The 15,936-nt window shown below is 41.2% G+C and overlaps 2 long non-coding RNA genes across 8 annotated transcripts in view; one reads left to right on the top strand and one right to left on the bottom strand.

Annotated features, from left to right (window-relative positions):
• Positions 1-15,936, top strand: part of LOC140600205 (uncharacterized) — a 75,746-nt gene that overhangs the window by 25,117 nt on the left and 34,693 nt on the right. For 5 of the 7 annotated variants that reach the window (XR_012003414.1, XR_012003415.1, XR_012003418.1 and 2 more), the window contains one exon: positions 8,918-10,723. The exons of the other annotated variants lie outside the window; for them this stretch is intronic. This is a non-coding gene — a long non-coding RNA (uncharacterized lncRNA). Of the gene's footprint in view, positions 1-8,917; positions 10,724-15,936 lie in introns of those variants that run through there. 7 annotated transcript variants of the gene reach the window in all.
• The window catches only part of LOC140600207 (uncharacterized), a 263,881-nt gene continuing 258,290 nt past the window's right edge, over positions 10,346-15,936 (bottom strand). Inside the window, exon 5 of the long non-coding RNA XR_012003425.1 lies at positions 10,346-10,664. This is a non-coding gene — a long non-coding RNA (uncharacterized lncRNA). The remainder of the gene's footprint in view (positions 10,665-15,936) is intronic.

A 15,936-nucleotide genomic window follows, 5' to 3' on the forward strand; every position in this document is an offset into this window, starting at 1 on the left:
GTTTTCAATCAAGACCTGTAAGACCTGCTAATTGGCGAAGTGGAAAGGATTAACGATCTCTAATCACTGTTAGAATGAAAAATGCCCTTATTGTTTTCCTGTCTCTAAATAACCTTTTTCCATCTGTGTTCAGGAAACAGTCACAAGTCAGCTAAGTAAAAATCTTTCAGTTGGTCTTTAAAAACAAGCATTTATTTACTGGGAGATCATTGACTCCAGTCTGGCTGCCACAGTCAGAGAGTTGGCAGTGGGGGTTGGGGTGGCATAGCAGTGGATTTGCAGAAGGTTGGGCCAGCAGAGCAGTCGGGGAGAGAGCCTGATCTTAGGCACTTTGATATTCTGGTTCTGGGGTCACTAGCAAAATGAGATTTGCATTTATCATTTTGCATTCTCCTCTTGGTGATTTCATGTACGTTTCCTTATTTGAGTCCCGCACATACATGTGAGCAGTGAAGGCGTGAACTCCGAGAAAGTGAGAAAAGTGGAGAAAGTGAGAGCAAGAGGCAAAGTGACTTGCCTTGTCAGTGACTGATCAGGAGGAGGACTTGGGCACTACGCAGGGCTCTTTCCACTGGCCTTTTCTTCTGAACTATATGCTTGCCTCAAGACTTTTTTTTTTAATTGCATGTATATAGAGAAAGAACTTGAAATGCTTAGGTGGCAATGACATGGAGTGTTTGCTTTGTGCTCAGCACTAAGGTAGACACAAAGAAATAGAAAACACTGTCCTTGTCCTCAAAATATTTATAGGCCTAGCTGGGGGGAAAGAACATATACACAGAACAAGAAAATAATAATAATAATAATACTGTAGGGTGAAAAACTTCAGGTCACAAAAACATGTATGCTGACATGTACGCTGAATATTATAAATTTTTATTCATTTTCATTTCTTTCGTTTGCTTAAAATATAACATCTGGAGTGAGGACACTGCTCAGAAGCAGGCCCTGTGGCTTCTCCACTTTTCTTAACTCCTAATCTGCACGCTCCCACCCTTCCAATTAAAGTTATCTCGGTCTCCTCCAGATTAAATAGTCTCTTGTGGTTTACAGTCTATTTTGATTTAAAGTGGTCTCTACCAGGTAAATAGTCCTCAATGCAAAGTCCAATTCCCTAACCGGGCTGTTTCTCCCCCTCCCCCAGGGCGGCTGTGCGGCCGGCGGGGGCGGGGCTGCAGGGCCGAGCGCGGGTCTGGTCGGGGCACCCTGGCAGCTCCCCAGGGGACGCGGGGCTAAGTTTTAGCTTCCCCCCTGGAGGGGTCGTTCCCAGGGTACGTTGGAGCCGCAACGCCCTGCCTCCCCGTCTGGCCACAACCCACTGTCCTCTCTTGCGCTACCCTGACCCCCGCGGGCGTGGGATCCCCCAGTCTCCTCCTCGGTTTCTTTTGAGGGCCCCGGCATTTGTCCCACACGCTTTCCCCTCCGGGAATTCAGTCCAGACAGGATGGGTCGGAATACACCTGTCCCCTCCCCCCCTTCCTTCTTCCCACCCCTTCATCCCCTTGATCCCCGCACCAAAGTCGTCCTCCTCCCCACCCAGTGCGGGTCCCTCATCCTTGGAGTTTCCCTACTCCTGGCTTTCAGTAAAACTCTGTGTCTCTTGGTTCATGAGAAATAAAATCATTAAAAAAAAACTTTTCTGTTCTCAGTGTTGGGTTTTCAAAACCCTTCATGTCTAATCAAAAGTCTTATTTTAGGGATCCCTGGGTGGTGCAGCGGTTTGGCGCCTGCCTTTGGCCCAGGGCGCGATCCTGGAGACTTGGGATCGAGTTGGGCTCCCGTGCATGGAGCCTGCTTCTCCCTCTGCCTGTGTCTCCGCCTCTCTCTCTCTCTCTCTGTGTGACTATCATAAATAAAAAAATTTTTTAAAAAGTCTTATTTTAGAAGTCAAAAACTGAACATTGACTCCTTTTACACTCTGCATTCCTGCTGTAAGGATCCAATGGTTTAAGGAAAAGAGGATGCCTGCTACAGAATGAAGGGTGCTGACATACAAGGAAGTCATAAGAGAAAAACACATTAATACAGTTCTAAAATATTTTCCCTGTTGCATATGCATAGAAAAATAATCTGGAAAAAGTGTACACCAAAATGTTAATAGTGACTTCTTTTGGGGTGGTTTTTTCAAGTTATTTTATTTTATGTCCTCTCATATTTTCAGAATTTAAAAAAAAATGCAATGCAAATGTTTCTTTTGTAAACAGAAAAAGCAATAAAAAGATCTCCATTGGTGTGGGGGAGAAGATAGAGCTCTACCCATGAGAAATATCTCAAGACTATGACCCCAAGTTAATTGTCAAATAAGCGACTGAGCCATAGCTGTGATGAATCTTTTCTGAGTCACATTTTTCCTCTTCTTTTAAAAATTAGGATATAATTAACATATCATAAAATCCACCCTTTCAAAGTGCACAGCTCATTGATTTTTAGTATATTTGCAAAGTTTTACAACCATCACCACTATTTAATTCCAAAACATGTTCATCACTCTAAAAGGAAACCCCATACCCATTAGCAGTCACTCTATTCCCCCTTCCCTCAGCCTCTGGCAACCACTAATCTGTTCTCTGTTTCTATGGATTTGCCTATTCTCCACATTTCATGTAAATAGAATCGTACAAAATGTGGCCTTTTGTGTTTGGTTTCTTTCATTTAGAATAATGTTTTCAAGGTTCATCCATGATGAGTCATATTTTTCTTGATCTCCTTTTCTGAAAAGCTTTTCTCAGTGCTGCAGTAATCCACATTCTAGTCCCTTGACCCTTGCTGTATAGTCTATATAATGCAAAAAATTCAGACTACTTCTTGCTTCAAAGTTGCATTTCTTGCTCTATCGATAGACTCCGTGGAATAGAAAATTAATCCCAATTTACTACCAAAAAATTATATTTGGCTTTGGAATACAAAGCCAAATAATATGGGAGTGGTGGAGGAGGAGAGGAAGCAGGGATAGGGTGAGGTCCAATGACTTAGCTTCTTTGGAATCTGAGGTTGATATTATTCAAAGCTTATAGGGAAAGTAGCCCAATAGATTGGACTCGATATTTTATTGTAAAAAATAAGCTTTCTCAGGTGGGTGGGCATTAACAATATTGGACAATGAATATGTGTATATCCTCTTGAATCTTTCTTATTTCTTATTTGTTAATACTCCTAGATATTGATCATTTCTTCAAATAGGAATGAAGGCAAAGACTGGGTTCCCAAATATCAAAGTGTCTTGTAATCCTACAGGGTAAAAACACAAGAGTCATTCCAAGTCAGTGATCTTTAATCTTTTGGGGGTCATAGATTTAGTTTTTTGAATCTCTGAGGAGAATTATGGACCCTTTCCTAAAAAATGTTAGTTATAATTTCCAAGGGTGTATAAGTCCCTCCAACCATCCAAGGTATCCACAGCGTCTTAGTCAGCTTGAGCTGCTCTTACAAAATCTCATAGATTGGGTGGCTTAAACAACAAAAATTTATTTCTTCACAGTTCTGGAGACTAGAAAACCCAAAATCAATGTGCTGGCAGACTAAATGTCTGGTGGGGGCCTTATTCGTATTTTGCAGATGGCTACCATCTTTCTGTGACCTCATATTAGGGGGAACATAGTTCTCTTATGTTACTTCTTATAAGGGCACTTGTCCAACCATGAGGGCTCTGCTCTCACAACTTGTTCTGAATCTAATTACCTGACAAAGGCCCTACTTCCAAATACCATCACAGTAGGGGTTAGGGTTTCAACATATGAATTTTGGAGGGATGCACACATTTAGTCCACACCAAAGAGATAACCTCCCGATTGCTCTAGGAAATCTACTCTAGGAAAATGCCCCCTCTTTATTACTCTCTAGAGTCTCAGCCGTAGGTCCCAATCCTGTCTCCTGTTCTGATTAACTGGGTGGGACGCCATGGACTTGAAGACCTCTTGGCCCTGGAGAGGAGCCTGTATGTCTTCTACTGAATCCTGCTCTAGGGACAGGAGGCACTGCTAGGTGCCAGTTCTAGATACATAATCCGAGGAAGAAGTGAGTGAATAACAAAGGGGATGAGAATTTTGCCCTCACTCCTAATACAGTCCCCTTTTTATGTTCTACATATATTCTTGATTTTATCCTTGCTTCTCATCAGAGCTTCTCTCCCTTAAGAACGTAGTGAAGTGGAGAAAAGCATTAGCTCCTTAGCGTGGGTTTGGAGAAAGACTTTTGGTAAGCAGTGCATGCCTCCAGCCAGATTTGTGAATAAACTGGGGGCAGATTCAGGATCAGCAAGAAGGAAGTGCTTCTGAAGGATAGAAGACATGTCTAGAAGACATGGACTTGAACTTGAGGGGCAGATTTTTCTCAATGGATGGCTCAAGTCTTTGAATTCCCCATTTCAGGGTCTGGCAAAACTCAAATTTGTTAACTTTAAAGCACTATATAAGTTAAACATTTGTTTGGTGTTTCAGGGAAGAGATGAGGGCATTTTCTCAAATAAAAAGAGAGAAAGAGTTCTGTTTTCTTAGTGACTGTCCTTCTGTAAGTCCTCTCTGCCTCACTTTGGTTGGTTCCTAGGAGTGGCCGGGTGAGTTTATTATCCCATCTCCTTGGTAGTCAAGCTGAAAGATCCTTTTTCATTCCCTCTCAGAGAAGAAGTCCTGCATAGTTCTATATCATCTATAGGAGACTCAGTCTGGAACCAAATCACCAACTGACCTTGTTCTGACTATTGAGTCATGGGTGATGTATAAGCAAGACACAGCAGGACTGAAAACTTCTAATGGGCTCTGCTGTCGAAAGGTGCTATTTTTAACTACTGGACATTATTTTTAATATAAATAAATATGATAGTGCCTATCGATAGAAAGATATCTTTAACACACCTCAAAAAGAGTTGTCAAGGAAAATAGAGAACTACATTTTGCTAAGTTTGATGATTTTTCTTTAGTCCTCATCTTACTTGATCTATCACTAGTATCTGACAGTTATTATTGCTGTCTTCTTGAAATACTTTTTGTGCTTGGCTTTGGGGATATTCCACTTGTCTGATTTCTTCCTATTTCATAGGCTGTTCCTTTCCTCTTTCCTTTATGGTTTCTACTCATCTTTCCAAGTTTTAAACACTTGGTATATTTGTTTAAAAGTACTGGTGCCCAAGGCACATGAGTGGCTCAGTCAGTTGGGCATCTGCCTTGGGCTCAGGTCGTAATCCCCAGGTCCTGGGATAGAGCCCCATGTCAAGCTTCCTTTAGGGAACCTGCTTCTCTCTCTCCCTTTGTCCCTCCCCCACTCCTGCGCGCGCTCTCTCTCTCTTTTACACACTATTTCCACAAATAAATAACATTTAAAAAAAAAAAACACTGGTGCCCAGTCCCTACCCTAGGAAATTGTCATTCCAATTGTCTAGATTGAAACCCATGTATTTTTTTTTTAAGATTTTATTTATTTATTCATGAGCGACACACATGGAGAGGCAGAGACATGGCGTAGAGGGAGAAGCAGGCTCCCTGTGTGGAGCCCGATGCCGGACTTGATCCCAGAACTCTGGGATCACAACCAGAGCCGAAGGCAGACACTCAACCTAGGTGTCCCCATGTATTTTTTTAAAGGTCATTAAGATGATACATTTTATGTTATGTGCATTTTATCACAATTAAAAACATGTTTTTAAAGATCCTTAGGTGATTCTTATTAGTAGCCAAGACAGAAACTTCTGGCTTATCTGTTGACAATACTTCAGTTTATATCTCTAACCTGTACCTCCTCCATGAATGCTTGAATTGTTTGTCCCACTGACAGCCTGACATCTCTTCTTGGATGTCTAATAAGCTTCTCAAACTTAACTAAAACCACATTTCTGATTACCTATCCCACACCTGCTCCTCCCATAGTCCTCCCTCAAATCTTTGGAATCCTCATTGACTCTTCCTTTCACATTCCACACCCAAACCATCAGCAAATCTTGTTGGCTGTCTTCTCAGAATCTAACAATTTTTCACCACCTTTATTTAGCATTTAAACTGGCCAAGCCACCATCGTCTCTCACTTGGATTATTGTAATAGCCTCCTAACTGGTCTCTCTGCCTCTGCCCTTGCCCACAAACAGACTCTGTGAAAGTTACAACAGATAGCATTCTTCCTCTGTGTCACATCCTCCGACTGGCTTCCCTTCTCACTCACAGCAAAACCCAAAGTTCTTAAAATCGTCCACAAAACCCAGCTAATCACTCCCTTCATCTTTACCTCTCTCTCCTTTCACCACATTCTGTCTACCCTGTGCTGTGGTGACCGCAGCCACCCTGACCTGCTTAGCATGCTCCCACTCAGGGCCTTTGCTCTGCCTGAAGCCTCTGAGGTTAGCTCAAGCAAGGTCACACAACTTATAAGTGGTAGACATGGGATTCGAACCCACTTCTGATTATAAATCCAGTTTTTACCGCTGTACTGTGTGGCCTCTCTACTGTGAACAGTATTCATTCAGTCATTTGGCTAGTGCTTTCCAGGTGCTGAGGTATAGTAGCCAACAAGACAGAGTCCTTACCTTTGTGGGGCTCACATTCCAACTGGAGGAAATTGTAAAAAATAGATAAATTTAAACATAGGGTGTCAGAAGGAGAAACAAAGTAAGGCAAAGAGATAGGAAACTCAGGGCAGGAGTTGCTATTTTATGAATCTATGGGAGGTCAGGAAGACTTTACAATCAAGTGACATTCTAGCAGAGACCCTAGCAGACAAAGAGTAGACATAAGCCACAGGCATAGAGCAGGAGCAAGGATTCAAGTTAGAGTGGTCAAAGGAGTTCACATTTCCTTTCGATTTAAGTTACTTGCAATGTAACTATTACCTTACTGAAATATTTCTAACCTGTGGCTCACCTGTGTTTTGAATGTTTTTGGAAGTGGTATGAATGGATTGTTCTTGCCTAGACATGCTTGTGGCTGGGCAACTGGTAGGGGTTTGGGTCTGCTACTGAAACAAAGTCCCTCTAGCTAATAGAAGCATATATCAAGGTGCTAAGAATATGAGTCAGAAAATCCCAGTTCTATTTTGTGTACTCTTTGTATAACCTAAGACAATTTACTTCCCTGTCTTAAGTCCCAGTTCCCAAATCCGTAATGTGAGGATGATCACAATAGGTCAATTTTCAACCACCAGGCACCTACCTATTCTTTGTTCTAATTGATTAGTCATATCAGTTGTTAATTATTTTCTATTTATTTATTTATTTACTTGAGAAAGAGAGAGAGAGAGCGCGCACCAGCAGGAGGGGCAGAGGGAGAAAGAGAGAGAATATCTCAAGCAGACTCTCGGCTGAATGTGGAGCCTGAGGTGGGGCTTGATCCCACAACCCTGAGATCATGTCCTGAGTGGAAATCAAGAGTCATTTGCTTAACAACTGAGCCACCCAGATGCCCCCATTGTTAATTATTTTCAATATCATTCTTGAATAAGGGTATTTACCTCATGGGAGTCATTGTGATAACTGTATTGCTAAATAGTTATTATTATTATTATTATATCTATATTTATTATCATAGTCTAAATCAAGAGTCAGCAAACTATGGCCTATGGGCCAAATCTAGGACCCCCCTCCCATCTTTATAGCATGGAGATGTCCCCAGTGAATTCTGACATCAAATTTCTGCAAATAAAAAGCTACATAGGGAACCATGATGTTCAGGTAGGCAATGAATGATATGCATAAATGTGTCCACTTTCTGGTTTCTCCTTGCTCCCTGGTCTCATATTCTGGTGTTAGCCTTTACCTTGCAATACTAGATTAAGGCAAGGACAGAGAGGTATTCCCAGAGAAGGCAGAAAGGAGAAGATGCTTTCTTTGCCAACTTGGTGGAACGTAGGGTCATATTTACTCTTCACAGCACCTGGGTCCTTCAAAACATTATTTGGGTATTAGTTTTGATTTTGCTTCTTCAGAACCAGTAAGTGCGTTAGGAATTTTACTATTTTTTTAAAGTTCTTTTTATCCATATTTCTTTAAAAAGTGGTCACAGTTGCAAGCCTTCAAATAAATCAGGCTGAGCCCAAGGGAAATCAAACACTAGTCACAAAATGATAGAGGTCAAAACCCAAAGAGGCACCTAGGTGGCTCAGTCGGTTAAGTGTCTGCTGTTGGCTCAGGTCCTGATCCCAGGGTGCTGGGATGGAGCCCCACGTTGGGCTCCCTGCTCAGGGGGTAATATGTTTCTCTCTCTGCCTCTGCCTCTGCTTGTGCTGTCTCTCCCTATCTCAAATAAATAAGTAAAATTAAAAAAAAAAAAAAACCCAAAACACAAGAGGTTCATATACTCTTTCTATTTTTCTTTTTTTTTTTTTTAAGATATTATTTGTTTATTCATGAGAGACACAGAGAGAGAGGTAGAGATACAGGCAGAGGGAGAAGCAGGTTTCCTGCGGGGAGCCCGATGTAGGACTCGATCTCAGGGCCCCAGGTCATGCCCTAAACTGAAGACAAATGCTCAACCACTGAGCCACCCAGGTGCCCCAATCCTTTCTATTTTTTTTTTTTTTTAGTTTGATTTGACTCTTGTGGGAATTTGTGACTTTGGGAATGCTGAGAATAACCAAGCTTGTGGTACTGGTTTCATTTTACTTCAGAAACAGACTAAGAGGGAAGAGGGTCCATAAGCATGGTTAACTGCTGACTGACTACCTACCATGCACAGAGCATCATGTTCACCTAGGTGTTTTATAGGGACTCAAAGACTTCTTTGAACCTACATGCAAAGTTGTATTACTCTGTGTCCATAATTCAGCTTTAAAAAACTCATGACTTTAGTTTTTTGAAAAGAGAAACTTGAAATGTTTCTTAGTTAATTAATATTTATTTGGTTTCAGGAGAAGATCAGATATCTCTTCCTCTTATTTAGGATATGATTAACTAGCTGCCTTTATCCCAGCTTATAAATATCATGTAATCATTGTTTTCCAGGAAAGATCTGATTTCTCATCAATTGTTTATAGAAGATCAATCAGAAAAGGTGAGAGACAGAGGTTTATGGAAACGCCTCTAACAGTGGTGCGTGTATGGACTGTGCCTTTGCCTGGATTGGAACGCAAACTAGGTCCAAACACTGGAGCTGCAGGGCCCGAGGCCCAGGAATTGCTGAATGACGGAGCTGCTGGGCCAGGCTGATGTCTTGAACAGGCCTTGGGAGCATTTGGCTTTCTCCACAGAGACAGCACAGGAGGACTTCTCAGCCTTGAGGGACCCAGTGTGTGTCTCCTGCCAGGAGAGGCCTCCTGGTCTCCCATTTCCATAGTCTTCTTCAAAAAGGGTTTTCTATCCTTCCCCCAACTTCATCTGAACGGAAAAGATCACTTCTCTTGTTGGAAGGAGAAAGGAGGCCTAAAACAAAGGTGTATTTCTGCTTGTATCACAGATCCTATGCCTTCTCTCTGCTCCTTCTGGCTTCCTCCTCAGCCCCTTGGATGAGATTTGCTCCCAGCAGAGCGTGTGCCTCTTTCCTGTCAAAACTAGCCCTGGAGAGTGGGCCATGGAAGGGAATTCATGCTGAGGTAGTAATGATTAGTATTAACTTTGAAGAGCATTTGTATTTTATCCTGGGAAAACCTCATTAAAAGGTGAAACTACAGCATGAACTTAGAGGTTGTAGACAGTAGGTGGGAGCTCATGGAAGGGCAGTGGAGCTTCTTGGCCCGTTAAAATAACAGTCCACAAAGGTGGCAGCTTACTGCAGTTCATCTCAGATATGAGATCGTACATGAATATATGAACATAATTTAATATAATTTTAACTGTCACTACCTAAACTGGTTGATTCTAGCTTCTCGGAAAGCTAGAGATTTAGAGTCAAATGGTAGAACCAAAGGAAATGATCATCATTTGGCCTTTCAGAAGAAAGTTTCAATCTCTTTTGGCTTTCCTCCAGGGACTCTGAACAGGACACTGAGTGGCTGAAAAGCCAATGTTTTCAATGTATCATAACTGCAATCAGTCCTATGTGTTAATTTTTGGGAAAGGCTAAGTTATAAAAACTTTCATATTGAGGGGAGCACCTCTATGGCTCTGTGGGCTTTTTGTTTTCTTCTTCTTTCTTCTTCTTCTTCTTCCAAAGTTTTTATTTATTTATTCATGAGAGACACAGAGAAAGAGAGAGGCAGAGACATAGGCAGAGGATAGAAGCAGGCTTCCTGCGGGGAGCCCGATGTGGGACTCGATCCTAGGACCCCAGGATGGTGACCTGAGCCAAAGGCAGACACTCTACCCCTGAGCCACCTCTTCTTCTTCTTTCTCCTCTCCTCCTCCTCCTCCTTCACTTCTTTTTGGTGGGAGGAGATGAAAGATTTTGTTTTATTTATTATTTTTTTTAATTTTTATTTATTTATGATAGTCACACAGAGAGAGAGAGAGAGAGAGAAGCAGAGACATAGGCAGAGGGAGAAGCAGGTTCCATGCACTGGGAACCCGACGTGGGATTCGATCCCGGGTTTCCAGGATCGCGCCCTGGGCCAAAGGCAGGCGCTAAACTGCTGCGCCACCCAGGGATCCCCCAAAGATTTTGTTTTAGTTAATGTTTTTGTTTTTGCTTTTAAAATGATGAAAAACAAAATGCTTTACTGGCACATGCAAACTTTCCCATAAAATTCTTTTTGGCCATGGACTAAGTACACATACACGGTGCCAGGAGGGGTTTTATGGCTTCCTTTTTTTCCCCCTGCAAAGAGAAAAAAAAAATGATCACAGGATCAAAATAAAGCTAGAACGCAGACCATATTCCAGCCTCATCATTTGAGCCTTTTTAAAAAAAATTTATTCATGAGAGAGACACACACAGAGAGAGAGAGAGAGAGAGAGGCAGAGACACAGGCAGAGGGAGAAGCAGGCTCCAAGCAGGGAGCCCGATGTGGGACTCGATCCTGGGACTCCAGGATCAGGCCCTGGACTGAAGGTGGCGCTAAACCACTGAGCCACCCGGGCTGCCCTACTTTGCCTTTAATAATCACTATAATCCAACTTTGGTTTTGTCAAAAAGAAATAAAATAACCATATTACCTTCTTTCGCTCTGGGCTTCCAGAACAGATGCAAACATGGAGAATTCTGTGAGCTGAGCTGCCACTGCTGTAGTGGTCAGGCATATTTATAAACCTCTCTGATTTGACCAGTGCCCCCCAGGCAGCCTCCTGTAAGCCACATGACAGTCCTTCTGGAGACAAGGACATTGCTCTGTCCTTGCAGGCTCTTCATTACCTGAGTGCTGGCCAGTCAAGGAGCAGGGGGATCCTGGCTGGTTGACAGCCTCAGCTCCAGTCTTTAAAACCAATAGGCCCACTACCACCTTCTAACACCAACACAGCAATCCATTCTGTTGATTGGGTCAATTGCAATCAGATGAGATCAGGGGAACATTTTTTTTCTATTAGGGGTAACTGACCCATCAGACTAGAGTTCAGGAAGTAAACAAAAGCTTTCTCAGAATTCTTATTCTCCTGTTTTTGAGCAGGAGTGACATCCTTCTGTGGCCCTCCCTGAATATCAACTTCCTACTCCAGAAAGAAAGCAAGATTATTGATTATTCTATAGAAAAGATACTTATTTTTACGTAGTCATACACACTCCGTATCATGAATATAAACATTACATTTGAACTTCATTGGGATCGGGGCAAACTTTGTAATCATAAACATACTGGAGGGGAAAAAAATCATAAAATGTCAACAGACATCACTTCATAAGAATTTAATATTTCTGTATGACAAGAGAAACTATAAATAAAATCAAAAGTCAAATGACAAATGGGAAGATATTTATAACACATATAACAGGAAAGAATTAATATGCTTTACTGGTAAGGGATTCTTACATAGCAATAAGAAAAAATCCCTATTATTCTGTTGTTAAAGTGGACAAACAAGGCAATCTTGAAAAATAAGCTGAAGGACTTACACCATTAGATATTATAGTAATTAAGACATTGTGATATTGGCTCAATAATGAAACTAGTCAACCAATGGAACAGAATGGAGGAACAGAATCACATATATATGGTCACCTGGTTTATGACAAAGGCAATAAATATTGTAGGCAGAGAGTAAAGATGTTCTTTCCATTAAATGATGCTGGGTAAATTGACTATCTGTATGGAATAAAATGTATCTGGACCCATACCTCATAACATACACAAAAATCAATTCCAAATGGATTACAGATCTAAATATGAAAGAAAAAAAATAAAACTCTCAGAGGAAAACCCAGAAGAATACTTTCATGTTCTTGCAATGGGCAAAGATTATTTAAGCAGTCACAAAAAGCATTAACCATTAAGGAAAAAAATGGATAAATTGACCATTAAAAAAAGATTTTATTTATTTATTTCAGAGAGAGCAAAGCATGCAAGCATGAATGGGGTGGGGGGGCAGAGGGAGAAGCAGACTCCCTGCTCAGCAGGGAACAAGATGTGGGGCTCCATTCTAGGACACTGGAATCATGACCTGAGCTGAAGGCAGATGATTAACCCACTGAGCCACCTAGGCACCCCAATAAACTGACCATTTTATATAAAAAAACTTCTGTCTATCCAAAGATATCATTAACAGAGCAAAAGGAGAATGTACTAACAAAAGATATTTAATGCATGCATATCTCCAACTTACTAAACAGAAAAAGGAGCAAAGATTTGAAAAGATACTTTGCAAAAGAATATATCTAAACTGCCAATAAACATATGAAAAGGATCTCAGTATCAGTCATCAGGAAAATTCAAACTAAAACCACAATAAGATGGGACACCTGGGTGGCTCAGTGGTTGAGCGTCTGGCTTTGGCTCAGGTTGTGATCCCGGGGTCCTGGGATCAAGTCCCGCATTGGGCTCCCCTCAGGGAGCCTGCTTCTGCCTCTGCCTATGCCTCTGTCTCTCTCTCTGTCTCTCATGAATAAATAAAATCTTAAAAAAAAATACAATGAGATACTGTTATACACCCATCAGAATGGCTAAAATTGAAAAGACTGATGATACTAAATGTTGGCAAGAATATGAAGCAACTAAAACTCTCATATATTATTGATGCAATGTAAATTGGTATGACCACTTTGGATAACTGTTTGACAATATCTATTAAAGCCAAATATATATGTTTAGCAATTCCATGCCTACTTAACTATCCAGCAGAAATGTGGTTGTGGACATATACCATTCTCCAAAAGACACGTATGGCAGCGCTATTCATAACAGTACTGAATGGGAATATGCCTAACTGCTCACTACTAGATAAATAAATTGTCATATATTTACACAGTGGAATTCCATCAAAAATAAGAAGAAATCTACAACTATACGCAACAACATGAATCAATCTCACAAACATGTATCGTGGGAAAGGACCAGACACAGAACAGAACATACCTGTGTATAAACTCCATTTATATAAAGTACAAAAACAGGTAAAATAATCTTTCTGTTGTGCAGTGAGAGTGGGAATCATCCCTTCTGAAAGGTGTTTTGAAAAAATAGCAGAATGGGTCAAGGATCTTAAAAAACTTCATGCCTATTGACTTCCTAAACTCTATCCTAAGGAAGGAATTATAGATGCCCATGCAGATTTACATGAAGTATGCAAGAGTTCTTATAATAATAAAAAGTCAAAAACTGATAAATATATATAATAGAGTAGTAATTAAATAAATTTTGGTATATTAACATTGATGAAGTATTACATAATCCCTAAATATCAGGGCTTTCTTAAAGTCTTTTTTTAATTTTTTAAATTTTTATTTATTTATGATAGTCACAGAGAGAGAGAGAGAGGCGGAGACATAGGCAGAGGGAGAAGCAGGCTCCATGCGCCGGGAGCCCTACATGGGATTCGATCCCGGGTCTCCAAGATCGCACCCTGGGCCAAAGGCAGGCGCCAAACCGCTGCACCACCCAGGGATCAAAATATCAGGTTTTTGAAGAATATTTAATATTATCCAATAGTCATGATTTCACATTCGGTAAAAAACGTAGAACAGAAGCCTATTTATATAATGCAGTCCCAGCTCTATTATACATACACTCATATACACATATACATACATACATACAAGAAGGAGGGAAAAATACCACCAGGTCAATAATTGTCATTTCAGTGAGCTTTTACATTTTCTTCTTTAAAAAATTTTCCCTATTAGGGATCCCTGGGTGGTGCAGCAGTTTGGCGCCTGCCTTTGGCCCGGGGCGCAATCCTGGAGACCCGGGATTGAATCCCACGTTGGGCTCCCAGTGCATGGAGCCCGCTTCTCCCTCTGCCTGTGTCTCTGCCTCTCTCTCTCTCTGTGTGACTATCATAAAAAAAAAATTTTTTCCCTATTAGTCCCTAGGGTTAATTCCCAGGTTCTGTCACAGTCTTGAACCTATCACTAAACATGACTCAATACCTCTTTTGTTCTCCAGAGGGATTACAATAGGACCAAATGTTAATTTTTGCTGATTCTGTAAGAAAGACAGATGAGAGTTTTACACCACACAGCTCAGAGCAATTCAAATGTTTCCTTCAGGTGTGTCTTGTGATGGTTGATATTATGTATCCACTTGACTGGGCCACAGGATACCCAGATAACTAGTTATCATTATTTCTAGGTGTGTCTGCGAGGAGGTTCCAGAAAAGATTAGCATCTGAATCTGTAGACTTTGAGTAAGGCAGATTGCCCTCCCAATGTGTGTGGGCTTTATTTAATCCATTGAATACGGTCTGAATACCGCAAAAGGCGGAGGAAGGGAGAAATACTTCTGTCTGCCCAATTACTTGAGTTGGACATTGGTATTCTCCTGCCTTCTGAAACTTACTCCATAGGATCTCTGGATCTTGGGTCTTCAAACTTGGACTAGAACTTATACCATTAGTTCTTTTGGTTTTCAGGCCTTTTGACTTAGATTGGAACTACATCACCAGCTTTCCTGAGTCTCCAACTTGCAGATGGCAAGTAACAGGACTTCTCAGTCTCTAGAACCATATAAGTCAAATACTTATATTAAGTCTCTTTATATATATCCTACTGGGTAACATACATATCACTTTATGTATATATCCCATTAGTCATATATCTCCTTATGTATATATCCTACTGGTTCTGATTTTCTGGGTAACTCTAATACATGCCTCAGCTCTCAGTTCTCCCCAGCTATAAGCCAAAGTTTCCCCTGTAGTCTTTCCCTGGGTAGCACCACACTGGCTAGTTTCTGGCTTCTACAATTCCAGAGCTTCCAGATCTCTCTCCCTTTCTTATGCAGAACAATTCATTTTCCAAATATGCATACAGCCATCACTCAGCATAAACAAACAAAAATTCTTGTCAGTTTGAAAGTTTTCTACAATTAGTTGCTATGACTTTCAGAATCAGAAAGTTCTGAAGGAAGACATAGACATGGCCAACATGCATATGAGAAAATGCTCTGCATCACTTGCCATCAGGGAAATACAAATCAAAACTACAATGAGATACCACCTCACACCAGTGAGAATGGGGAAAATTAACAAGGCAGGAAACAACAAATGTTGGAGAGGATGCGGAGAAAGGGGAACCCTCTTGCACTGTTAGTGGGAATGTGAACTGGTGCAGCCACTCTGGAAAACTGTGTGGAGGTTCCTCAAACAGTTAAAAATATACCTGCCCTACGACCCAGCAATTGCACTGTTGGGGATTTACCCCAAAGATACAAATGCAATGAAACGCCGGGACACCTGCACCCCGATGTTTCTAGCAGCAATGGCCACGATAGCCAAACTGTGGAAGGAGCCTCGGTGTCCAACGAAAGATGAATGGATAAAGAAGATGTGGTTTATGTATACAATGGAATATTACTCAGCTATTAGAAATGACAAATACCCACCATTTGCTTCAACGTGGATGGAACTGGAGGGTATTATGCTGAGTGAAGTAAGTCAGTCGGAGAAGGACAAACATTATATGGTCTCATTCATTTGGGGAATATAAATAATAGTGAAAGGGA

This window comes from Canis lupus, chromosome 11, assembly GCF_048164855.1.
Source record: "Canis lupus baileyi chromosome 11, mCanLup2.hap1, whole genome shotgun sequence".
Classification (NCBI taxonomy): Eukaryota; Metazoa; Chordata; class Mammalia; order Carnivora; family Canidae; genus Canis; species Canis lupus.